This window comes from Serinus canaria, chromosome 5 (assembly GCF_022539315.1).
Source record: "Serinus canaria isolate serCan28SL12 chromosome 5, serCan2020, whole genome shotgun sequence".
Lineage (NCBI taxonomy): Eukaryota > Metazoa > Chordata > Aves > Passeriformes > Fringillidae > Serinus > Serinus canaria.
The window spans coordinates 54164583-54189449 of NC_066319.1; the positions used below are offsets into that span (position 1 = coordinate 54164583).

The 24867-nt window shown below is 45.3% G+C and overlaps 2 long non-coding RNA genes across 2 annotated transcripts; one reads left to right on the plus strand and one right to left on the minus strand.

Annotated features, from left to right (window-relative positions):
• Nucleotides 1-260: 260 nt before the first annotated feature.
• On the plus strand, nt 261-3270 carry LOC127059686 (uncharacterized). Its single transcript, XR_007777704.1, has 4 exons — nt 261-584; nt 1776-1823; nt 2234-2330; nt 3136-3270. It is a non-coding gene; the product is annotated as an uncharacterized LOC127059686 (long non-coding RNA).
• LOC108961307 (uncharacterized) lies at nt 2733-7990 on the minus strand. The gene is made up of 2 exons (XR_001989537.3): nt 6431-7990; nt 2733-4720 (listed from the first exon to the last, which is right to left on the minus strand). It is a non-coding gene; the product is annotated as an uncharacterized LOC108961307 (long non-coding RNA).
• Nucleotides 7991-24867: the final 16877 nt, after the last annotated feature.

Here is a 24867-nt window from a genome sequence, read left to right on the forward strand (position 1 = left end):
TTATGCCTGAAGAAACTGAGTAAAATTACTTACTGAAATCAAGAACCTTTCTGCAGAAGAGCTCTCTGTAAAACCAGTTGTCTTGTCAGCCAGTGAAACCCCTAAGGGTAAATTTACCGAGTGACTCAAGGGACCAGATCCCTTCTTCCTCCCACCAGCGTGTCCCACTACGCTGTATACTCATCCCACATGATGGATTAGCAGCTGCTTATCCTTCACTCTCCCCACCCAACACTTCCCACTCCTTGTGGTTTTCCTCCTCCCACCAACGCTGTGAGTATAATCTGTCTGTAGAGTCTATCACTTGGGTGCAACTGCCCCTCTTAACGTGACCTGTGTGTGTGTGTGACACATTTCTGCTTTGTTCCTCCTGCAGAACAGCTAATGGTGCTTTCTGATTATTAGAGACCGAGTTTCACCTGGAAAGGATGCCAAGTTAATTGATCTGTAATTCCCCTTTTGGAAGAGAAGCGTGATGTTTTCCCTCTGCCAGTCACCAGGGCTTCCTCAGTTCTCCAGGAGCACTTGAGTATAATGGATAATGGGCCTAAGAGTTTTTCAGCTAATTCCTTTAATACCCTTGGGTATGTACCATCTGGCCCTCTGTGCCGATTTGAATGCATTGTGCTCTTTATATTTCTTTGCTGTTTCTTTAATGATTTTGCTAACTCCTGGCTCTCATTTTCGTGGCTTTCCTTTGATTGCTCATTGCACACAATGTTTTTAAAGGAATTTTAGAAAACTAAAATAGGTGACCTTTTTTTAGCTCACTGTATCCATGGCAGAAATTAACTCGCTTTTTAAATTAACCTTTCATCAAGGAGCATTGTGTCTCAAAATTTGAGCTGAATTATTAGCTTTTATTCTATCCAAGCAAGACTGCATCTACAGGACATTTCCTGCCATTTGAAAGAGAAAGGCATCCAAGAGAATTTTCTTTAAGACCCTATATCCTAGTTTTGTCTTCTCAATACTGGTAGGGAATTTTTCCTTCTTTCTATTATTTTCTCCCTCTTCAAGTGTATTTTGTGACCCTGCTTGCATCCTTCAGATACCTGTAAACTCAAGTCTGCTATTTTCATATCTCTTTGCCAGCTAATATCTAAACCCAGCTTCATCTTCATGAATCAAACCCACTCCAAACAATCTGATTATGTCTCTACTCTCCTTTGAGGCCTCTGACTTTGCAGTGTATGGCACTGAGATTCCAAGGAATTAACAGCAATCTTCCAGCTGTATCTAAGACAGGCAGATTAGGGTGATGCCCACTGAGGATGGCAGGGAATTTCACAATGCCAGCTGGCTGCCAGAAGTTACACATAGATTCTCCTCCTATGTCACTTCCCAGCTTTCCTTAACATAGCTGCTTCCAAGGGTCCTTTGGGGATATTTTTCCCTGAGTGATGGTAGCCCGTATCATTCCACTTTCATGATGTTATTTCCTAGCCATGTTGCTAGTCTCTGTAGGTGCCACAGGATAAATTCTCTGTTCAACTGCATTGAAATCTCCTCCCATTTTAGCATCAACACCATCTTGCTGTACTGTCAGTTTCCCTGCTTACTCGCATGTGACTTGCTTTCATTTCCCCCCAAACTTTTCTTTCTATTATCCAATATTCTTCTCAGAACATTTTCCATTTTAAATGGCTTCTATAGGATTTCCTTTTCCTTTTTAAAAAACAAACAGAGGTTTTTTTCCTCTTTCTACATAGACATATTAGACATGACAGGAATTTATACATGTCTACCTCTAATACATAGTGTCCCTGAAACAGGTACAGACAACGATGGGTCTACCCACATGCTGAAAGATGGAGTAAAAGGTAAGTAAAATTCATTGGATGAAGCAGCACAACAAGCAGGGCATGGTCACAGGATGGTTTTGATTTGAGTGTGAATCATTCCCTGCAAAATCCACCGAGGCTGGAAGAGGACAGTCTCCTTCTCTCTTGCATTTAGGCATCAGGTGGGGGTAGTTGTTGTTGCCTTCCCTGCACCCTGACTTTGAAGGATTTTCCTGACACAGACCCCAGTGCTCCATTCCTTTGGCACATCCAGCGAGGTGGTGCCTGGATATGGACTTGTCCATGCCTGTCAAAGTGCTGGATGGGAAGCAGAACAGGATAGGACACTCAATAACTTCCCTGAGCCTTCAGGCTACAGAGAAAAAATGACCCCCTTTTTCTATGCAGAGACAATAAACAAAAGGCAGCATTAAAACCTTTGTTTGCAGGAGGTCATGAAGATTTCAGTGATACCATACTCCCCTGCAGGGGGAGGGATTAAGAGGGTTACAGAACAGATTTACAAGCCCTGGAGAGAGTGAGAGAGTAAGTATCCAACGGAAATCTTTGGCAATCCCCTTCCCTTCCTCTTCTGTTTCTCACCCTGGCTTCTGGTAACACTCAGAACAAAACCACCAGCTCTTGCTTATTTTAATGTGTTCTCTATTTTACCCTGAACCCAAATGAAACATCAAAGGTCTGGCTCGAGCACTTGCAAGTAAAAATAGCTCTAAGGCCAATATATTTAGGGCCCTTCAATGATATCTCTGAAATAAGTCATCCTAAGCCCATGAGAGGGGAATGGTGTTGTTTGTTGTGCATGGTGCTGATAGTGGGCAGTACTGACATGTAAAGAGCAATGGGTGATACTGCAAAACAAAAGGAAGGTGAGAAAAGGGGCATTGCACTGTATTGTGGAAGAAGAGCAAAATATAGTTAAGACAAAAGCCAGTTTCAAGCTGCCTTTATTTTCTTTCCAATCTGATCCTTCTCATCCCTTCTGAGAAATTTGGATTTGAACGTGTCTTTCTTGGTACATGAGAGAATGGTAAATCTTGGTACATCCTTGGTACATGAGGGTATGACCCTCTCTCTTCCACAAAGTGCTGCAATTTGTTTATAGCCACCCAGGACTCATTTATTCCCTGTGATGTGTCTGTTTTTGAAGTAAGAAAAATCAAGGTTATGAAGTCATCAGGCACATCCCATGAAGTCCTTTTGAATCAGCCTTTTGTCTCCATTGCTCTGTGTTTGAATAAAGCACTTTGCTTTTATTCTCTGTTACTACAAACTTCTGTCCTAAATTTCTTTGCTTCACAACTAAATAATATTTTCTCTTTCCATCTTCTAGACACAAGGTGAATGCACCTTTGCAATCATTAATCTAAACTGCCTTCACATGTGCAGTCTCACTGAAACTTGGGCAAGGACAGTTTGAGCCACTGTGATATCAGTACCAGGTGGGATTTTTTGGAATAGATCAGTGTAAGTCCTGCCTTCCTTTAACCTGATGTTTTTCACCACCATTTTCCAGCAAATGGTTCCCAAATCCAACATTTCTAATGAAGTTTTCTCAGATATGATGGAGGTATGTCATCTTAGGATGTAAACACAGGGTATTCCACAGATTCCTGCTTGTCCTGGCCTGTCCTGGCAGACAATTTATGAAATCCCTTGAGTCATGAAGGAGGCTTTATTTACTAGGAAGGTACTCGAAAGAAGTTGGGAAGTATATTTGATTTTAAGCACACACATCCTTCAAAGGCTGATGCACAGAGGAACCCACTGAAGTGAATCCTTATGGCTCAGCAGTGAGGGACATGAATGTGGCCATATGGAGCAGATTTCAAACCACTGTCTGTGAGCAGTGCAGCTGAGTCCCATTAGCTGAACCAGAGAAAAGGACAAGAATGGGTCAAAATGGGCCAGACACACAAGGGGCAAGTGCTGGAGGGTGTGAAAAAAGCCCAGCCTTCTGGCCCTCGGTGCTGCCCTGTTAACATGAGGCCTTGCTGCAGTTATTTAAGCAGGACGAACAAGATAAAAAGAGCTTGTTGGTGTTGGATGCTGAGGCAGTGTTTAAGACATCCCTGACTCACAGCTCACAAGCTGGGACTCGTTTTGCAAATTCAGTCCTCGTTCAGATAGGATCAGGGAATGTCTCTGGGCTGGATTGCGAAGGAAGCAGTCTTGCCAAATATGCTCTGCCCACAGCACCGTCCAGACCCGTCAGATGATATTTCTTCTAATTTTACTAATGTATGCTTGGCCCCAATTCCACGCTACCTGAGGCTACAGCCGTAATAAAAACACAGCACACATGCTGTGGGTGGGTGCATGCAGCTGGTGGGAGTTGAGGCACGTGAAAGTGAAAAACACAACCCTTCCTTAATTGCAGGAGAGGAATCAAGAAACAATATTCTGCTGAATCCTTTCCTTCTCCCTCTCTCTCTGTGGCTCCCCCTCATCCATGGCCTTGGCTGTTGCTGGAGAAGAGGACAGCAAGTTTCCTCCGTGCAGAGATTGTTCCATCCCTGAGCAATGCTGGGATTTTCAGGCAGAAGTGGGTCTTGTGTTGCCACACACAGCTTGTGTTTGGGTGTGGCTCCTACACCAGGATCATCCCACGTACCCCCCTTGTGGGTTGTGCTGGTGGATGGGGTGTTGGTGATCCAATCCCTACCTGAGGATGAAACCATTCTGCTGCTGCCTTGCCGTGGTCATGCAGGACATGCACTCCTGGAATGGAGTGGAAGAACCCTGGGCATGCATTTGTCTCCTACCCGTGAGCTGTGAACCCTGCTGGGGGAGGTGGGCTGGGCTGCAGCTCTGCACTGGGTGAAAATCTCACTAAGCACCTCATGGGTTTAGAAAGTTTGACTTCTTCAAGCCACGAGCCCTCATGAATGTGGCAACTTCCAACATCACTGCTGTGTCTGTAGAGAAGAAATTAAAATGGAGATCTCAATGAAGGCAAGGGACTGCTGGGAAAAAGAAAAGCTAGCTCCAGGGTAGGGGCAGAGAGGAACTTCTTGGTGCAAGCCTTGTTTCTGCTCTCAGGATGTAAACACAGGCACTAGAGGGATAGTTCATCAGAGGAGCAGAACATGTTGGGATCCTGATACCATCCTCACCACTGAAACCAGCCAGCCACCACAGCTCAGGACCTCCCCGCCACATCATCATCCCACTAACATGTACCCCTGATAGCACTTGTTAGGGGCCACCTTGTTCTCTGACAGCTATCCCTACTGGAATCTCTTGCAGAAATAATCAGCATGGGTTAGAGAAACCCATAGGTAGTTTTGAGAAGGCAGTTTATGTGCTGGGAAATTTGGGATTTTTATGGACTTGCGAAGTTTCAAGCTTCTGACGTTAGTCTGAATCCTTTTTTTCTGACCTTATAGTGAACACTGCAGCTATTAAGAGTACTTTCAGCCTAAAAATTTATATTCACCACTCACAGCACAGTCTATTTGTGCTGACTTTCAACAGCAGCATTTTTTGTTGGCTGATGTTTAGCAGCTCCACCTGCTGATGCCCAACCCTGCAGGACGATACATGAGTAAAGATGATGCAAGAAATAGAAAATGGTCACTTCCTTTTCCCACTTCTGATTCATTTCACACACTTGGTATATTAATGATTGCTTTTTTCACTGGTCTGTGCTGTCTCAGACGCCTTAAAAACACTGGCTCAGGCAATGTACTGTCACATCAGAAGGAGTTTCTTTTCCTTGCTCTCCCCAGGGGAACCTCCACCCCTCTCTAGGCAAAACACATGAGATGCTAAGGCTTAAAATTTATGGAGCCTGATTTAAAAGCCAGGATGTCTCCTGGTCTCAAGGGAAGGGAAATGACCCTTGGCTTATTTTGCAGTCACTCCTTTTCAGAGAAGGAAGTGCTAATAAGTGCTCACTTGAGGCACAACAGCTTAGCACAAATGAAGGCCAAGAAGCAGACACATAATTGCTGTGAGTGAGAACAGAGGAGCCAAGAAGAACACGTGAGAAGTTTCCCTTGTGAGCAGTGCTCTGTTAGTGGTGCACATCAGCAGTCACACTACAGTCTGAGATGGGAGCTACCCAACAGCCAGGACTGCCCCAGGGATCCTGCTTCCCCTCCCAAAGCAGCTCACTTGGAGCTGGGGATGGGTCCATGGGTGCAGCATGGGAGAGGAGAGATAGAAAGGAGAGACAGCCCTGGAAAAAGGAAAAGCCTGAAAAGCATCACAGGTGTTGGTAGGATTTCCACGTGGAGACAGTCCATCTCATGCTCTGCACATACAAGAGTTCTTGAGCAGTTTGAGAACAGCTCTGAAATCCCATCCTGCTCACCCAGGGGAAATCTCAAGTGGCATTTCAAAGCAGAGGACTCTCAGGCTCTCAGGAGCCTTTCTGGAAGAATATCAGGGATTTTGTTCCACAGCACCCAGCACCTTCCTCTTGAGGTGAGCCTTCCCACAGCCTCCCTGGAGGGGACATCTCCTTGTCTGTGCCACCTTTGAGTGACCCACCCTGGTTTCCCCTCCATACACCCCAAAAGTGACCATGTTTCAGGCCCCACAGAGCACCACAGAGCACAAAACAACACAAACACAACAAATGATGCATCTGGAAACCAGAAAGGGCCATTAGTTTGTCTTACCTGGCTTGGCAATCACAGACCGTCACATTTCGCACACACTGCATCCAGGAACTTGGTCACACCAAATATCTTGATCCTCTCAAGACTGTAATGTCTCAGTCAGAATCTGGGAATGGAAAGGACTGATCCTCAGCAGTGGCAGAAAAGGGCTTGGGTGAGTTGGGCCTCCATGGCACCATCAGGCAACCTGCAACTCACTACGGTCGAGGAAGGTAAAAGAGGACAAGAGGACAAGAATCAAGAGTCTTGTTCTCTGCTCTGAGGGTAAAAACAGTTTTGAACTTCAAATGGAGTATTCACTTTGACCCTCAGCAAGTTAGAGTCTAGAGTCAAAAGGGGATGTGGAAACACTGCCATGTACAGCTGTTGCAACACTTTTCTTGTTGCGCTTCCACTTATTGCTCAAGAACAGTCCAGGACCTTTTTGGCCAGGACTTGCCAGTGTTTGTGACTAAAACTTCAGCATGGTAGTGGCTAACACCCTTATTAGTAACTTTAAATAGTTCCCAGACAATGTGTAAAACGAACATAAGTAGTTTCTTAAAGACTTGAAGCACAAAGGCTTGTGTGTGCCATTTGAATACTATAAACAGCCTATAGGAAAATCTGTTCTGAGGCAGTAAATCAAGGAGTCCCAGGCAATGAATTCTTTTGTGTTCCTCATTTCTGTGGCTGTGGCTTTTCTTGCTGTTGCAAAGTGTCAGAAGGGTATTTGCTGTCACAGATGCATACAAATAGACATTCCCACCTGATTTTTCAGAGATGATGCTCCTCTCTAATATCTTCATCTTGGAACCCGGAGGGAATGGCAGCACCTCAGCCTCTCCCCAACAAGCAATCCATGACTCAACAGAGAGGACTATCCTGCTCTATTTATCATTGGTGCAGCCTCACTTTGAGAACCATGTGCTGTTCTGGGCCCCAGAATTTAAGAATGTGGTTAAGGTACTTGAAAGCATCCAGAGGAGGGCAACAAAGCTGGTGAAAGGGCTGGAATGTCCTGTAAAGAACAGCTGGGGATTTTGGGCTTTTCCAGTTTGGAGAATACGAGGCTGAAGAGTGAACTCATTTCTCTCTGCAGCTCCCTGAGCAAGGGAAGTGGAGAGGGAGGGGCTGATCCCTTCTCCCTGGGATCCAGAGATGAGGTGCATGGGAATGGTTCAAAGCTGCTCCAGAAGAATTTCACTCTTGAAATTACAAGATATTTCTTTACTAGGAGGGTGGTCAAAAACTGGGATTCCTTGAGAAGTGGCTGATGCCCCCAGGCTGTCAGTGTTTAAAGAGGCATTTAGACAATGCCCTGAACAAACATGCTGTAACTTCTGGTCAGCCCTGTGGTGGTCAGGCACTTGGACTGGATGATCATCATTGGTCCATTCCAACTGAAATAGCTCTATTCTATTCTATTCTATTCTATTCTATTCTATTCTATTCTATTCTATTCTATTCTATTCTATTCTATTCTATTCTATTCTATTCTATTCTATTCTATTCTATTCTATTCTATTCTATTCTATTCTATTCTATTCTATTCTTTGTCTTAGCATTCAGCTGCTGGCAGAGGCCCCTGCTTGTCTTCCACACAAAGTCTGGCTTTGCTGGGTTGTTCACTTAATTCAAGAGAAAGAGCTCCTTGGTGATTGTGCTTTGGTGAGTCCAACCTGCCAGCTCAGCTGCCTACACTTGTGCTCTGTCCAGGGGAAATGACACCTGGGCATTTCCAGTAAGCCCAGCATCCTTTCATTGGGTGCTGCTGGGAACACCCCACTGAATCATCAACCCTCTGCAGACAGACACACATTTCCTTCTGTTTCCTTCTGGAGAAACCAATCTGTGTGCTCCCTCTGAGAGCATGGGAGGTCTGACAGCAGGGCCAGTCAGCCAGGTATCAGACAGGCAGAAGGAACACTTCAATTCTCAAATTTTCAAATTTTTCAAAACTTTCAAGGTGAAAGTCTGTCACTTTGTACTGTCATATTGGGAGCTGGAATATCCTGAACCTTCAGAGGGAAGTGGTAAATGAGCAAAAAATATACACTTAGAATGCATGTACTCCTGCAGGAGCCATGAGCTTTTATTACTGTCACATTCTGAAGACTCATCCACGTGTGTGATAACCACGTTGAGGTAAATTGCAGCTGGCTTTCCTCTCCATAATGTCTAGGAAGAGGGAGAGCAGGAGTTGGATCAGAGTATTCCCCACACCATGCAGGTTTGCCCTGTTGCACATACTCACTTCACTGGAGAGTAGTGCCAGTAGCTGGGTCAAAGCACATCATGCAGAAAAATATCCTTCCAACAAAGTGGGAAGGTGAGGTGTCACTGGGCTCCTTGCTGGGTGAGCCAGACTTCATGCTGTTTGCTCATGTTGCACCCTCAGTAGCAAGACTCAAAAGTGCCTCCAGTTCCCCTTGTTCAGTTCTCTTCCAGGTGGAATCACCCACCCACCACGATTAAATCACTTCTCAACCTCCTGTCTGACAAGCAAAGAACATCCTGGCCCCCAAAACTCATTTTCCATCTGCAGCCTGACTTCACTGGCCCTCCTTTACACCCTCTGGTGTCTTTATGTCCCCTCACTGCACTAGCATGAGCCATTCTGGTAAGAGATGTGAGATTGCTTTCCTGATTGCACGTCACTCCACCTTCCACCCTCTGTGAAAGAGCCAGACATTTCTTGTCACATCCCTGCACAGAAAGCATCTCTAGACATTGCTGGCACCACTTCCCCAAGCAGTTTTCCATCCTTTGGGCAGACCCAGGGTTTGTTTGAGATGGAGAGCTTGCAGCCATGCCAGGCTTCCCAGGTAGCATGTGCCAGAGCATATGTAGTTTAAGTGAACAGAAATGTAAAGAACAGGCTGACTATCCCTCCCCCTTGCCAGCCAAATTCTGCACATGTTCCCCAGTAAAATTTCCAAATGAGGTCAAGGCATTTAACTCATTATCATCATACCGTTCCCCCACCAGACTGAAGGGTGTCCAGACAGATGACAAACACTCCATCTCAGCAATGTGGATCACCAAAATCCATCACTGCAGCACAGCTGCTTTGGACTGGAACACAGCAGCTCTCTCAAGCCAGGAGTGTTACACAACCATTGCCTAGAAAGGAGGAAATCAATAAAACTTCTCTAGTTTGAATCACAGCAGAAAATTAGGTAAATTAAAAGTGGGCTCGGCCAATGACATTCAGACTCCAACAGCTGGGAACAGAAGGTCCTGGTGGTTCTAGTGGCCACAAGCCACCAGGAAATTAAAACTAACTTTCTCTTTGGGAGTCTGGAGTCCAGCAACACCATGGCCCCTACCAGCACTGAATTAGTCCTAGGTTGACCCCACCTGACAGAACTTCCTGCAACATCTGGATATTCTTTGGATGTCTCTGCCAAGCTCCAGCTTGTTCCCAGGCTGCTGAGTTCATGAGACCCAGAAACACACTTCTGCCTGGGAACTGGCAGTGTCAAAGGAGGGAACTGTACTGAGAGCTTGGCCATCCCATTGCCAGCAATCACGTGGGCACAGATTGGGCACAGCTGCTGGGGATGGTCCAGACTTCACTGGCAACAGCAGCCCCACACTGGCCATGGTAAGGTGGCTTGGGGGTAGCCAGGTCCTGTCCCCATCCCTGACAGGGGGTGATGCCTACATTGGATGCCTGTATCCAATCAAGCTCCAACAGGATCCACTCTCAGGGAGAGATTTGCCCTTCCTTACACAAGCTGACTGCAGAATGGTGAGTCATGGCACCTGGGGGGCTGCTGAGTGAGCAGGCCTCCCCAGAACAGATGTGCCTCTGTCTGTCCAACACATTCCCTACGGGTCCTTGGGCCAAGCTTGCTCACAGACAGTAACTCCAGAAGAATTTTCCCTGTCTCTTGTGAAAACTCCCACCCAACCACAGCGCTATCCTATGGATTAATGTAAAATTTTGGTGCCCTCCGCAAAACATGGGGCATCTGTATCAAAGGAAAACATCAGATTTGGTTTGAAAAAATATCATACTGTGTCAAAGAGACCCTACAGGACACAGGGATGATAAGGACACGAGCAAATGCCTGAGAGTCGTGGATCATGGTGGCTGGCAGAGCCCACTGGGGTGTCCATGCTGGCTGTGGCACAGCGGGTGACAGGCACTGCAGCTTTCCTCATGGCACAGCTGCCTGAGCTGAGCTGCATTTTTGAAAGAGAAAGCAAAGCCTGCTTTGGTGTTTTTGTGCATGTGCAGGGTGTGCCGTGGAGCCAGAGTGTCTGGGACAGCCGTGGCCAGAGGAAGCCGCTGCGGCCGCTCGCGCAGGAGGAAGTCGGGGAGTGCTGGGTTTTACTGGAGAGCAGGGGAGGTGGCAGGGGGAGCTGGAGAAGGGAGTCCAGCCTAAGGAAAGAGCACGGAAGGAAGAGGCTTGGAAAGTTCTCTGCTGATGTGGACGCACAGGAGAGGGCCGGGAAAGGAGCCTGTCCCTGCAGACGGCTTTGTGAGATGTGGGAGAAAGGGCTGAGGTTTCGAGATGGAGGGACTGGAAGGAGCAGGAAGACGCAGGTGGGTGAGGTGGAGAATTGCTTCCAAGTGGAAAATAGTCCAGGAAATAAAGGCTGGAACTGGAGGGTGAAACCAAAACGTACGAGGAAATATGGAAAATGTCACTAGTGATCAAAAGTCATCATTCAGAGCTGCTGAAGTTGTTGGTGAGATGAGAGGCATCCTGGAGCAGCCAAGATGAATAAAACCCAAAACTTTGCCCAGAGGTATCTGTAACCAATACACCATGGACCTTGTAGACTCATGGCTTCATTTAACTATCATTTTTGTTTTCCTCAGTTGAAAACCCTAAGCATTACCTGGCACCATTTAAATGTGATGGAAAGGAACAGAAAAGCAGGGAATGGGCACATGGGATGCTGGAAAATCCCCAGGTGTCTGCACACAAGCAGAGAGCAGACCAAAGTCATGCAGTCAGGAGCAGGCTGGAAACATCCAGCAGTACATGAGGCACACCACCAGCATGTGCTGCTTTCACTGCATGGAGAAGCCAAGCCAGCAAATATCGGTGTACACAGCCCCAAGGGCAATGGCAGCTGGCCATGGGGCATGCCAGGGCAGGATTTCTGGGGGCTGGGGCAGGAGATCTGCTATGACCCAGCCACAAGAGAGCCCCCACAAAGGAGTCAGGTAATGGTGCTCTCTGGGGATGAGTTTTACCAGCCAGTTCTGCTAAACCAGATACAAGTATGCATGTCCAGAGCAGGGTGACACAGCTGGGGGAGCACAAGGCCTATGAGGAACACCTGTGGAAGCTGCAGGTGTTTAGCCTGGAGAAAAGGAGGCTCAGGGGGCACCTTATCCCTCTCTACAACTCCCTGAGAAAGTTTGTAGCAAGGTGGGAATCACCTCTTCTCTAGGGTAAAAAATGATGGGCGAGAGGAAACAGCCTTGAGTTGTGCATGGATTGGATGTTAGGACAAATTTCTTTACTGAAAGGTTGGTCAGACCCAGGAAGAGGCTGTCCAGGGAAGTGGTTGAGTTACCATCCCTGGAGGCATTTAAAAGATGTGTAGATGTGGCACTCAGTGACATGGTTTACTGGTGGATGGGTGTTGGGTGATCATCTTGGAAGTCTTTTGCAACCTTAACAATCTTATAAGTGCTTCCTGCCCAGCCCAGCCCAGCCCAGGATTAAAAACTGTGTTTGCTGCTGTGTCCTAACACCTATATCCCTTTGAATGTGCCCTGGAGATGTCCTAATCAACTACTGATTGAGCAAACTCCTTACCCAAGGGCAGTGCAGGATTTAGCAACAGCCTACAGTGCAGCTGGCAGCCCCCAGCCGTGCTCCCCAGAGCATGGCAGTGCCTTGGATTATGCTGCTTGGTCCCTGGCCATCAAAGGGTTTGCAGAAATCCAGAGGGGAGATGGCTGAAGGCACAGCCCAGCAGTGCCAGGGCTGGTGTGCAAAAATGCTGTGCTGGGCTCAGGCTGGCTGGGGTTCAGAAGAGATGTGTGAGTGAAAGAATTGAGTCTTGCTGATGTGGTTTGTAACTCCTGGGCTGTGGGCTGAGTTTCTCATGTTGGCATCTGATGTGTACCTAGTGAGGCTTAAAAACAAGTAACTCCAAGAACAAACAAAGAGGGAAAGCTGAGCTGCCTGGGGTTGCTTGTCTTGTGACTGGAGGCTCCAGAGTGCAATAAAACATGAAATGCAGCTGTGGCAGAGCTGTTACAACATCTGTAGGCACCCTTTGTGCCTGCTGTGGTTGAGGTCCTTTTGCTGCTTTTCCCTGCCAGCTAATGAGGTTTCTCTCTCCTTAAAGCAGAGGCAAGAATTCACAGCAATAATAGGAGTGCAGCAAATCTGAGTGCCATCCTCTTCTGCCAAGTGTTTGTTGCCAGCAGCCAAAATGATCAAAAGTTGACCTGGAGGGGAAAAGAATGATGCAGACATGTTTGCAAATCCTGACTAAAGACACTGCATGAAGAAAAGCTACAAAATTGTAGCTTCTTTTTAGTTAAGTAGAGTTTTAGTGAGGAGTGGCGTGTATTGTGGCTAGCACATAGAGAATTTGGATGTATTAAATATTTCTAAAATTATATGGCACTCTGTTGTGTGTTATTATAGGTCTATTTGAGGTTTTTTACCTGCAACAGCCCTAACAATTAAGTCTGTATAATTCTTGCAAAACCATCCTGCAATGTCAGAATTGTGGTCTGTGCTTAAGCAGAGAGGAGAGCTGAGGTTTGTGAAGAACAGCTTGCCAGGCTGGAAAACACAGAGCACCTGCATTCTCCCATCACATAGGGGAAAACAGGCACTGGTTTTCTGCACCAGCACTTTTCCTGGGCTGCAGTATCTGTACTGAAAACTGTCAGCCTGTGGAAGGAGGTAACCATGTCACAGGCACTGAAGTCATTTCTAATAGCAATGGAAAGTCTCCAAAAATGGCTTCCTGCAAACACAATTTAAGTTCTCCATTTCTGCTCCTGATGAGCAGCATCTTAGGCAGTTCTGGATGTCTTCTTGATTTTTAAATGTGACTTGGAGCATGTTAATGTCAATTACCAAGAGCTTTGCAGGTTCTGCTGATTTGGATGGAAAAGCAAAGCATATCCTGTCTTGTTTCATGATTCAGCCTGTAATTGGTAGTTTCAGTTCTGATGGCAAAAATCACCATGGTAGTAGAGATGCAGAAATAGTAAGCTGCTGTTCAGATTCCCAGCCTGATCTTTACTGTCAGAGTTGTAAATCTGAAACTTGCACAAAATAAAAGCTGTATCATCTTTCTTAGCAGACAGGGAATTTATAGAGCATAATATACAATTACCCTACAACATGTATTTCTTTCTTTAGTAAGTCTGTCACTAGAACTTTCCACTAAATATGGAAAATTTAGTGTAAATGTATTACACATTTGTCATAGAAAAACATTAGCAATTATATAGGCATATATGTATACATATATGTGTGTGTATGTATATATATATGTGTGTATGTATTATGTGTGTCTATTATATGTGTGTGTGTGTGTGTGTGTATATATATATATATATATATATATATATATATATATATGCATGCACCTACACATATACATACATACCTACCTAAAAGCACATATACAATTTTTCATAGGTTGGCCATTTCTCACTGCAAGGACCTTCTGTTAGTGCTGGATACAGATATTTACCTGCTAAAAATATATGTATATGATGTTTAGGCAATGGTTCTTATCAACCCTGCCTGCCCATGACTACATCCCCCCAAGTATTGCTGAGCTTTTGTCAACTACTTGAATAGCTGAAAATAAAGATCTTAGTTATGAAAAGTCAACCTGGCCTGCTTGATCTTAGACACCTTTCCTTCTGCTTTCAACCTGAAATCAGCTTTCTATGAGGCAGGGAGAAAATCCAGTAAAAAACTGGTAAAGGATGAGGAATGCACTCAATACAGAGACCAAAAGAGAAAAAAGGGCAGGGCTTGTGTTTCATCTTTCTGCATGAGGTAAGAGCATGGCCATGAAATACCTCAAATAGAGACATTACCAAAACCTGAACCTTGTTTTCTCTTGCAACAGCCTTTGCTCAGGGAACCTGACAGAAAAGTCTAGGAATGAAAGTGATTCTGAGTATATCCAAAAAGGGCTTTTTATGTCTATAGACTCAATGCACACGATGGACAGTGAGCACATACATGTGGTGGACAGCTGTAGATATAAAAACATTGTCAGATTTTGCACAGGTGCAATAGACAACCATAGAAATGAGCAGGAAGTTGCCCAAAAACCTCTTTGGTTTCAGTCAAAGGAGACTACGTGGACAATTGGTAAGTAGGCACATTTCCAGGGAAATGGCATATTCCTGCAGAGGTTTGGAGCCAGGAGGGGCTGAGGCACAGGGTGATGTAACCCCAGCAGCTCGGATCAGGAAGCTGCACAGGTCCAGTGCATCCAATTTCTGTGTTTGAGCCCATTGCAGCACACATGGTTTGATCTGCACCCACACTTATCAGTGAGAGTGTTCATTCACTGAACAAACTGGGCAGGGAGCTGCTGGTGTCTGCTTCTTTGGTCTGCCTGGAAGCTTTGCTGCAGCCTCAACATAAAGTTATAGGGCTGAGCTCGGGGCTCCCTGGAAGAAACACCGTGACCTGCAACATTCAGGAGGCTGGCCTAGGTGACCTAAGTGTCCCCTTTGGCCTTAAGCTCTATGAATACTCCTGCAAGACCAACTGCCTTAATCCCTTGCCAGAGAGGTGGGGGGATACTGATCTTCTCTCGTAAGACTTTCCATCTCTATTATGGCACACAGTCTTAAGCAGCTCACGTTCACCCATATGGCCAAGCACATACTTTGCATTTGTCTTCTGCTCTGGTGTTAATGATCCTACCAGATGCATTCCCAAATTCACCCAGCACGTGCAGTCCTTTTGGAATTGTGCGTCGGGTAAGAGATGCCGGCTTCCAGGAGCTGAGCGTGGGGAGCTGGTGTTGTCTCATTCCATCAGTTTGTGGAGAACAAAAGAAATAGGTAAATTCCCTTCCTCCTCACAAAGTCTCCTGTCACTGACACAAGTGTTTCTTCAAAAAAAAAGAGATTTTCCCCCTCCTCAGATGTCCTCAGACACTGAATTTGCAGTATCTGATAACACACATTTCCATAGCAACAAATAGTGATGACCCAAACACAGGATTATGTGACTGCACTCTGAGTTGAGCAGAATATTAACAAGGATACTGATAGCTAATACTTTCCACTCTGTGGCACCTCCCTGCAGAGGATTTCAGGGAGCCTTACGCACATCATCCCCAATTTGCAGATGGAGAAATGAAGAGGAGAAACAAGTGGTCTATTCTAAGACCAAGAAAAGAGGCTGGGCTCAGGATGCCCAGAAGGGAGGGAGGGAGGAGAAGAGTCACAAAGACCAGGTCTTCTGGACTCCAAGCAGCAGTGGAGCTGTCAAAGCCCTGCTCTGCCCGATTCCTGAGAGCTGCTTTCTTTGGGATAGCACATCCACCTGGCTGCTTCCCATCCCCTCTCTCTGTTCCCTCTGAGGGCTCTCTGTGGTAAAATGGCATCAGTAGGTCCACCTGCCTTCTGTTAGTATTCAGTGTGCTGGTGTTACCCCTCCCTAACAGGCCCCAAAAGCTTGGAGGTTTCCTTCACCCAAAGTGATATTTTTCAGGTGATGGGAAGGCAGAGGCTGTTTACAAACACAAGGTGTCTCAGACCTGAAATACATGAAATGCTGCTCCAGGAGTTTAAACTTCAGCAAAGGGACATTAAAGAAGAAACTGGATGAGCAAGCATCATGTAATGCTCTACTGGAGTCAAGGGAGGAGGGAGAGATCCCACTGTCTGAACTTGCACAACACATCGTGGAAAACAACCTGTATCTCACTGACGGCGAGTTGAAAAGAGTGTTGCATCTTCAGAAAACCAAGGAGCCTTTAATTTCAAAAGAAATTTAATGAAAATGATAAAAGGAAGTGCATCCCTATCTCTCCTCCCTCAGATAATTGGGTGTAAATACCATCTTCTTTTCATGCATCAAACCTTTTATCTGTAATTAGAATTGGCTTCATCCAGATCCACGGGTATCCCATGCTAAGAGAGTTCTGGTGGTGGAATAAAGTGCCATGTGATTATTTATTTACTCTCACAATACATGTCAGAACAACTTCAGGAGATTTGTCTGGGTTTGGAAATAGAGCTCTCAACGGCTGCCCTAGCTGAAGCCCAGGAAGAGATCCCTCAGCCCTTCTCTTTGATACTGTGCTGCCATGGTTTAATCCCTGTGTTCAGAGAAGAGAGGGAATTCGTTCAATGAAGCACTTGGGCATGAGTTTACATCCAATTATTGTAGAAAGTACCTTTAGAAACCAGGGGAAGTTAACCACATGCTTTAACCATGCTTGAAAAAACTTGAGTTTTTTGTTTTTTGTTTTTTGGGGTTTTTTTGCTGTGTGTTTCAGGAAACCAGTAAAGCTTTAAAAAAGCAGACCAAGTAAAACATTTTTTTTTCAGTCCTAATTATCTGTTTCACCTGGGACTACTTGAGGACTTCTTTTACAGGAAAATACAATAATAATTCAGAGGCAAAGGGAGTAGTGTTGAAGGTGGTTTTGGATGTGTGGGTAGCATAGGGAAGCAGGGACTGGGTGCTACCTGTATGCCCCAGCCCAGTGAGTGGGATGCCCACCTACTGCATGGGAATCCCCTTTTGCTGTACTGGAGGAACCACATAAACCTTGGTTCCTTCCATCCCTCTGGGTGAGTGCCCAAGCACCATTTTGCAGAGCACTGGTTGTATGAAGCCTGTTTTTCATGATCCCTCTCAAAAGGCTGTAGCTTGCAGGGAACTTGTCAGCTGCCCATGTGATGTGACCTCAACCCTGCAGCAAATAAATAGTTCCTTAGTATTAGTAATGCTGAGCCAGATAAAACGTGAGAAGGACTTTTCAGACCTTCAGATGTGTTGCATAGTATGAGGGCACAGAAAAAGGTGTCCTGTACTCAGTCTGCCCCTTCTCACCAAAAATAAGCCTCCCATCACTTTTTCTGCCTCACATTTGAGAGGAGTTTGTATTCTTTTATTTTTAAAAAGTACTTTGTGACTCTCAGGGCCTTTTCGATGGAACTAATAATACTCTGTGACAAAAGACCTGACTGGGTTTAGGGTGGAATTTCTGAGTGGCAGACCTTGCTGAGGATTTGAGGCAATCCCGTATCCAGTTGCTGTCCTGGTGCACAAAATGCTATGTATAACACAAAAAGGTGCAGAGTAAACCAGCTGAGTGTTAAAGCTCTAAGCAAGCTCATAAATTAACATCCACTATGAAAGAAAATACGTGTGTGTTACTGCACAGTTATTACACATCTCTGCTGGAGAACAGCTGCAAAATCCCTGAGCAGCTACTGGAGCCGCGGGCTACGCTGCACAACTCAGAGAGACTTTAGCTATGGCTCATGTACCCTCCAGGGAGACAGACTGGGCTTTGGAAAAAAGCTGAAACCAAACCAAAGCCACAGTAAACCAGTTTTACTCTGGGCTTTCTGCATGTGACACGAGCAGTCAGCCTGTCAAAGGAGAATTCCTTTAGGTAACAACTCCAAAACTTGTTTTCTGGTGGCTCGTTCTAAAGAAGAGACATTTGCAATTTTTGAATAACATAGGGTGTTGATGATAGAATTTGCAGAACACGGTGATACTGATGGAAAGTAAATGTGTCTCCACTATTCCTAGTGGCTGGAATAAAGTCAACAAAAAGTGTTGTGTCCAACAGGATAATGTGACATTTGAACCTGGATGCTAAAATGTCTCCAAATCTTCAAGTGAATTCAGGGAGAGAAGTATTTGGCATGACAATCCTTTTCCTATCACGTGACACACTCTTCCTACTAGTGCCAGCCAAAATAAAATTAGGGAAAGGGGATTTTGTACCAGTCAATGAGCTACCTAAAAACTGTAGAGCAAAGCAGAGCATCTTCCAAATAAATTCAGGCCAGCAGTTAGAAGTGACTTGGAAGCCAAAGCACATTAGTTTGATGCCAAAAGTGAGCTGCAGTGCATCCTGCTGAAGTCCAGAGGGATCATCACACCCTGAGCTGAGTGCAATGGCCTTGCAAACACCCACCAGCAGCAGCAGATGTGTTACAAGGAAGAAGCTTGTCTGGAAATTCAAATGCATCTCTGTGTCCTCTGATACATCCAGATAAGTGGAGCAAAGAAGCCATCTGAATTCCTGGACAGATGCCACCCACATCCCCACGAATTCCACTGGGGGCTCACAGCAGTCCCCATGCATTAGGACCGCGTTGGCAGACCTGTGTCTAATTTTTTTCTTCAAGTAAAAAGCAGGATATGACAGGCTGAATTTTGCCCTGAATTCTGTGGATAGGATGACTCAGAGACTGGGATATTTCAGGGCCAAGAGAGATCAGTCCTTGCTGGGCAAAGGGAGGTCTTTGCAACATGGGAGCAGATGCAATTAGCCCTTGCCTTTAGGGAGCTGACACTCAGCTGTGGTGGCAGCCAGAGACTTCTCCTCACTGTGTCACTGCAGACATTGCTTGAGTTACTTTGGTGAAGAAATACTGCAGGGGAAGTGACTTTGATGTTTTCTGCAGGAAAGTATATATAGCCTCCCCAGTGCCTTGTGCTTTACACCCCAGGCCAGTCCAGGGTGGATTTTGCACTCAAACACAAAAGAGTCGTAGCACAATGGACCTGTGTGTGAGGGAGGGAGGGACCAGATGCTCAGATGCTTCCTTCCCCACCCTGATCCAGTAGTGGCATGCACATATCTTGCTTCTTCTTCCTAAAGATCCTGGTAATTTCCAGCTCCATGCAGCACTTCCCAAGGACTCAGCTCCAGGCTGCCTACCATGCATCAGGATTCATTTCCACCACCTACATTACACAGAATATTCCTTGTTACTGTTTGTTTTGGGGGGTTTTTGTGTGTTTTTGGTTTTTTAATTGATAAGATGGAAGAAGAATTAACTTGGACCACTTAGATCTTCTGCAAAGAAAGTGCTTAATTTCTTTGCAAATTGCCTAAGCCCTTAAGAAAAACTTAGGAGGAGGGGGCTGTGAAAAGAGGCTGAGAATGGAGTGAAAAGAACATATTTCCAAATAAAACAAAGAAAATTCAAAATCTTGTTTGGCCTTTTCATCACCATCTTCAACCTCCCATATCTGTCTCCTACAGCACATCCCTACACAGAACGTGTTTGCATTCAGCTGGGCCAAAACTCTTGGTAAATTCCATCTGTTTGCCTGAATAAGAACAGAAACCCCATCCAGCCTGAGCACTTTAGTCAGCAGGAAGCTATAGGTACATTTTTCTTTCCTAAAGTGATTATTGAAACTTTTCCCATCAAATCCTCCCAGGATTAGAGACTAAGGCAAGGCTCAAACATGGGCTGAGCTGTAATATCACTATTGCTCAGTGGGGAGGCTTGTCCCCAAGGTAACTTGCACTGGAAAAGTTTGTTTGCCATAAAAGTAAACAGTGCTATAGTAACCTGCCCTGTGCAGAACAGCCCATGCCAGCAAATCTAGTGATTCCTTGCATTCACAGAAGTAACTGCAGGGCAGATGCACCCAAACTGCCTTTAAATGACTCACTTTGAGCAGCACATTGCTCAGTGCATGCTCTTGTTGGAGGGATGTGCCACTGTCTGCAGTTCTTGCCTGCACTCAGCCCCAAAGAATCCCAGCAGCTCCTCTCCCGGCTCCTCTTCTGGGTGGTTTATGTCTTCCTCATGTTTCCCACCATTTCCTGACCCAATAGGCAATGAAGTCCAGTTTCAAGCTTTTTGGAGCCTTCCCCAAGACTCGGTGTTTTTCTTGCCTTGTGGTCAGTGTCAGTCTCACTGGGTTCTGGCTTCTGCCTTGTACCAGGGCTTTCCCTCTGACCTGCTTTGCCTCCTCATCTCTTTCTGCCACTTTATTGCCTGTTCCATCTGCCTGAACCAAGCACCCACCATCTCCTCAGCCTTTGGAAAGGGCATCTTTGCCCTGTACCATCCTCCAGCCCCCTCTGCCAGGGGCTCCCTCCCTCTCTGCCCCATCAGTCCCCTCCTCACACAGCTCTTGGGAGTCCCTGCAGCAGGGTTGGAGAGTTCAGAAGTCTTCACAAAGTCGCCACCAGATCACAGCACAAGAAATTATTGAGGGCTACGTGGGTACAATCCTGGCCCAGGAAGTAGGAGTGCTATATAATCCCAGAGAGGAAAGCAATATTCCACAAACATGTGCATCTGCCATACTTTTATCTTTTTACAAGGACCATAACCAGGAGGTCAAGGCCAGGAATGAGATTTTAGAGCAGGATGTGTCTGATGACTGAATTGGTAGGACCTTTCTCATGTGTTGATGAATTTGTCCTCCACATCTTCCATTCCAGAGGGAACTCTCAACCCCCTGCACTCACATCAGTTGTCCACCATGTCCAGCTGAAAAGAGAAGCAACAGATCAAGCAAGTTTAGGCAGTGGAAAATGTTGAGGCTGCTGCTCGACTGGAGGAGGTCAGCTTGCCAAGACCTCTCCTAGGTGGGCTCATTCTGCTGCCCCAAGCACCAGTGAGAGCATGGGGACTGTTCTGTCTGTGCCTGTCCTCATGCTCTCCTGGTTTAGGAGGTCATTGGAATTTCCCCTTGCCCTGGTCCCTCCATCTGCCACGAATTCCTACAGCATCTGCTCAGAGGGACTGAGATCTTTTGGAATCCCTCCTCCTGATTCCAGAACCACCTTTGCTGTCTTTTAGGCATCTCTAAGAAGCAGATGAGCTCTGGGGAAAGCTGTAGGGTCTGTGAATATCCTCAGTAGTAGACACTTTACTTTTACTGACCCTCTTGCACAGCCCAGGTTTGTATAGCTTTTAAGACATCCCTCCACACATTTCTATAAACACAATTTTCAGCCATTCAAATTAGGAGCCAGGGAGAGGCCATTCCCTCCCTACCTCATGCACACAAAAAGTATCACTACGTTAGAACACCTCATAAATAAAACATATGTCAGAAGTTTTCCTTGCATCAAACACCGCAAACAAATGCATTCAGTCCTGTTTGAGTGAGGAGACATTTGTGACAAGCAGTGCTGCAGGAAATCATGTTTATACCTGCACAGAAATTGCTCAAGATCATTATGTCCTTGAGAAACTATTACCTCTGTCCCCTCCCTCTCTCCCCCACCCTCACCACAGCCAAGGTCTGGGATAGCCAAGGCTCTTGGGGCACAGGATTGAAACTATGCAAGTGCTGGATGCACTGCTCTGTTTGCTCAGTGACTCAGAGCACTCTTCTCATTCCTCCTTCTTCCTAGTTATTCTTTGTCTCCTGTCATTTTTTCCCCATGCCCAGTTGCAGTAGGAGCCCCTTCTTCCTTGGAAAGCCTGGAAGCACTCCAGGAGCAGAGCACAGCCTTTGGGAGAGGGCAGGAGCTGCACTCCACTCCCACCTGGCAGCTGTGACCCTGCTGGGAGCAGCCATCACAAGGAGTGCATGGAAAGGGTTGAGGAAAACACCAGGACCAGCAGTTGAACATCTTATGAAGTATCAGCAGAGAAATCCTGTCCTAACCTTGTATGTTTTTGTGTACTAACCTACAGCTGGACCCAGTTTAAAAGCTCAGGATTTCAGTGGCTGATAACAATGTCTGGGGAGAGGTAAAGATGGATGTGACAGAGAGAGAGACTTCTGACTTCTCTTTCTCATTTCATTTTTCAGGAAGGACAGCTGTCTTAATTAGTTTTTTGGTTTGGGTTGGGGAGGGTTTTTATGTTTATTTCTGTTTTTGGTTTTTTGTTTTGTTTTGTTTTGTTTTGTTTTGTTTTTTTGTTCTGATCTGAATTTGATCATCCATGGTGCAGTTTGAGTGAGACTGAGCATCAACATTTCTCCTCTGTCTCTGATTCATTGCTGAGCAACTGCTTTGCAACAAAACTTTTCAGAGACATTCTAAGTCAGAACCTCTTTGTACCCAGAAGACACTTGTCCATGTGCACAGGAGAGCTGGAACCAACCTTTGGGAGGTCTAGAAAATCAGGTGATGTGTCTGGGAAGAGGACACTTTGTTCAAGAGGGGCAGGTGATCAAATACTGAAGAGTCCATGAAAATGAAGAGGATGCTTTCATTATTATTTGGAAGGGAGCAGTGATGATAATCACTTCCTCTGTTCCCTTCGTGGCAGAGAGCAAACGTTCATCACCAATTTGTCACTTGCACAGAAACAGAGGCCAGTGTGAAGTGAGAGGACATCACCTTTCCCTGGGCTGCCTGTGGGAACAGTGTGAGCTGTCACAACACCTCTTTAAGTTCATATTCCAGCTGCCCCTCCAGTTCCAGCTGCTGAACCCTTGCTGTGTTTAGTAGCCCCACTTGCAATTCCTGGGTAATAAAGTAGATCCATAGAATGTGTCTAAGTAACACAGCTGAGTAAATGAAAAGCAGAGCTTGCAGCCTGTGCTGAGTCTGTGAGGGAGCCTTCTGAAACAGAGCTGCTTGTCAGATGTGGAACAGGTAAACAGCACATCACTGCACACATCCCCTTCTACTGAACTCAGAACTGAATCAAAATCAATGCCTGATAAAGGGCCAGAAAGATCTGATCATTTACACAGGGCATGCAATTCCACTTCAATGTTCCTGAATCTGCCCTCATAATTTTTAGCTGATTTAAAGTAAGTTTTTCAAAAACTTTCTGATCATGATTTATCAAATTCAAGCTTTAGGGAGTCTGTGACACTCATTGGCAATGCCCTACAGAGAGAATTTGCCTTCTCTGATAAAGAGAAAAACCTGTAATTAACTTAGAAGTAGGATTTGTTTACGGGGAGCTGCTGGCCATCAGGTATGTATTTTGCTCTCTAATTATTTAATATTTTGAAGTTGGGCTTGGCAATTGGGAAAAAATGGAAACAAGACAAATTTTTTCTATTAAAATATGGAAAATTTGAAAAATCAAGAAGAAAAGTTGTTGAAACATCCTATCCCACCTTTTGATAATAAAGAACTTTTCAATTTCCACCATAGAACAACTTGTTATTTTTATATCCTACTGTAACATGGATCATAATGTAAGAAAGTAGTTATAAATCTAGTGCAAAATGGAAAGACTGAAAAATAAAAATTATTAAGATCAAAATATTGAATTTAAATCAAACAACTTTATGTTTGATTTAAATTCAGTATTTGTGTTCATTTGATTTAAATTCAATACTTTGTGTTCATTTCCCCAAAGGTTTCCTTTACAGCAATTTTGAAGTTTCAGTTTTTTAATACTGCTCTGAACAAACTCTGGAAATCTTCCCGAGGCAGACCATCAGCATTCAGCAGGACCTTCCAAGATTTATGTTGCTGACCCAGCTTGCATTACCAGAGGACACAGCATGGCTGTATCAGATAGAGATCCTGCCCTAAGTGTGTACACAGCCACATCTGGGGTCTCTACCAACTCAGCCATTCCAGCACAGCCTCTGAAGGAGAAACTTGGCTTCCATCACTGCTTATCCTGTCTGTTCCTGTTTAGCTTCATAGCTCCACACAGGCTCAAAGATGTGCATTTATCTAAAATAAAGTTGGAGCTTTGGATTTCACTTGGCTCGTGAAGTTTGGTCCTACCCACTTTTATTTTGTTTGATTTTTTTGTGTACACGTATGCATGCATATATGTACATGTGCATTCACACATACACAGAAACATAAAATGGGAAAGACAGAACACAAGCTTTTTGAAATGTTTTCCAGGTGGTTTTCAGGCCCAACAGCTGACTCTCTTTTTTTTCTTTCTAAAGTACTAAGAGGATAAATATTGCCATTTAAAAAATAAACTTCCTCAAAATTGTCCTTTCTGGTCTGAAAGACCGTCTTGTTCTTTAGGTGATTTATGATATCAATCTGTAACTCCACGTGTATTGTTCAGAGTGTTCAGCAAACAAGACCTGAGTGTTTGAAATACTTCAGGGCAGGAAGAGGCACAAAACATTAAAACAGCCTCCCAGTTCTAGTACTGCCACTTGAAATCCAGTGTCTTCTTTCCCGTTAATGCATCTCGTGCTGTCATTGCCTCTTCATTTCCACATAAGGGAGCACTGACAGGCCAGCTAAGCCAGGCATTTGCAGTGCAGAGACCAAAACCAGCTTAAGCTGAGTACATTCCTACTTTTTAAAGTGTCAGGCCATCTAGGCCAAAATATTCTCTTTTTTTTTTTTTTTTGGGGGGGGGGTGAATGATGCCCAGACAAAATTTCAGTGTAGGAATGTGGGCCAAGTAAAATGCAGCAACATGATGAATGTTAGGAGGTTGGTGTACCCTGACCATGGAAACCATGGCAGGGTTGGGCCAGCCTCTCCCTGGCCAGTTAAATCCCAGAGGTTCCCACCAATTTCTGTTTCAAGGGGCTGGGATGGGAAGGTCTCCAGAGAGAAGAGCAAAAATG